The sequence below is a fragment of the Alexandromys fortis genome, unplaced genomic scaffold (assembly GCF_014885135.2).
Source record: "Alexandromys fortis isolate MF-2015 unplaced genomic scaffold, M_Fortis_MF-2015_v1.1 scaffold_10, whole genome shotgun sequence".
NCBI lineage: Eukaryota > Metazoa > Chordata > Mammalia > Rodentia > Cricetidae > Alexandromys > Alexandromys fortis.
Window position 1 is genome coordinate 20315056 of NW_026067895.1, and position 1727 is coordinate 20316782.

General features: G+C 47.2%; 1 long non-coding RNA gene across 2 annotated transcripts in view; it reads right to left on the reverse strand.

Moving 5' to 3' along the window:
- LOC126512786 (uncharacterized) overlaps positions 1 to 1249 on the reverse strand; it is an 11086-nt gene extending 9837 nt beyond the window's left edge. For both annotated transcript variants that reach the window (XR_007595151.1, XR_007595150.1), the window contains exons 1-2: positions 449 to 1249; positions 245 to 348 (exon numbers count right to left, since the gene is read on the reverse strand). This is a non-coding gene — a long non-coding RNA (uncharacterized lncRNA). The remainder of the gene's footprint in view (positions 1 to 244; positions 349 to 448) is intronic.
- Between the last annotated feature and the right edge of the window lie 478 nt (positions 1250 to 1727).

Genomic DNA, 1727 nt, shown 5'->3' on the forward strand with positions numbered 1-1727 from the left:
AAAAAAAAAAAAAAAAAAAAAAAAAAAAAAAAAAGAGCCAAAAAACAAAAAACGAAATAAAACAAAAATATCTCTGAACAGCAGGATGGAGAAGAGAGATTCAGTCAGCAAATTGAGGACTCAAGTTTGACCCCCACCCCCACCCCCCATGCACATAAAGTCAGGCCTGGTAGCACACACACTTGTAACACCAGTGCTGGAGAGGCAGAGGCATGAACAGGTCAGGGGAAGAACAAGGACTCACAAGTGTGATTTAAACTGCACTGAAGATTCTGGAGGTGTACTCTCCGGAGTGACGACTCTGCAAAGCTCTGGACTTCTGGGTCTCCGTCACCCCTGCAGGCTGTCCTGAAAGTGAAGGAATCGTTAGTGTTGAGGTGGGAGGAGCCAGGCCCCCGGACCATTGTAGGCTTGGCATACTGGATGGTAGCAGGTAATTTACCTTTACCTTTTTCTGATTTCTGGTAGAAGTTCAAATCGCAATTCCTTTCTGGGTGGCGGTTTAGTAACGTATCAGAATCCTTAACCGTGGTGGTTGGGGCGCGAGGGACCCCGGCTTCGTGGTTGTCCCGAGCTTCTCTGACCTCAACTCCAACTCCGGGGGAGTCTGGGTCAACCAAGAGTTTGCCGGACCTGCAGGAGGTGGTGGATCATAGATAATGTTTGTACAAAGAAAAAGTCTACTAAAAATAGAAAAACGATAGTAGATGCCATGGTCAAAGCGCAAGCGCTATTGCCAAGTATGAGGAGTTTAGCGGAACAGCAAACAATAGTTTTGCGAGGTTCGTGACTAAACTGAAGAAGAGCAAAAGTGATGGAGGGTTTTGGGTCTCCCTGGACACGTGACCCTTCGTTGCACGTTCCCGTCTGCTGTTCTGTGGATCCAGGACCTCTTGTTAACCAGCCTCAGAGGCCGAAGATACCCATCTGCCTCTCAGAGGACGCTTGCTTCCGGGATAGGGCTTGAAGGGAGCAAGATCCCAGCTTCCAGGCGCAGAGCCCGCTGGCGCAAGGAAAATGATCAGGGGCAAAGAGGAGCAGGGCACAGAACATTTGTAGTCTATTATCCACAAAGATGTAGCAGTCATTAAGAAGATCAAGCTGAACAGCAGGGAGTCCGAATATCTGCCAGAGCAGAAAATCCATTTGACAAAAACACAAAAAGGACGAGTCCATTGGAGCTGGGTATTCTAGCACCCGCCTAACAGTGACTGACCGATCCAATAGCAAATGGAAAAGGCCAAGCGCAAACCGGTCCACATCATTAGTCCCAATCTGTTGGCATTTGTCAGGCAGCCATCTGACAAGTGCGGGTGCACGTTATTCGCAAACTCAGATAACACCTTCACTGAAGTCACGTTAAAGACAGAAAAACGCCCTTTAACAAGTTTTAAAACAAAAGTCCTACAAAATAGGCCTCAGCACCTGGCATGGGGGTATATGCCTCTCATGGGAGCAGTCAGGAGGCAGGAAGTTAGCTTGGACTATTAGCAAGACCCTGTCTGAAAGCAAACAGATGTATGCTCAGACTACAGTGAAATTAAACCACACATGATGGAAACACAGCCAGGAAGCCTCCAAGTATTTGACTCTATACTTCTAAACTGGTGGTACTTGCCTTTAGACCCAGCTAGTTGCAAGCAGAGGCAGGAGGATTTGTTTGAGTCCACAAAGTTCAAGATCATCTTTGGCTCACCATCTCAAAAAACGCAAAAGCCAAAGAAACA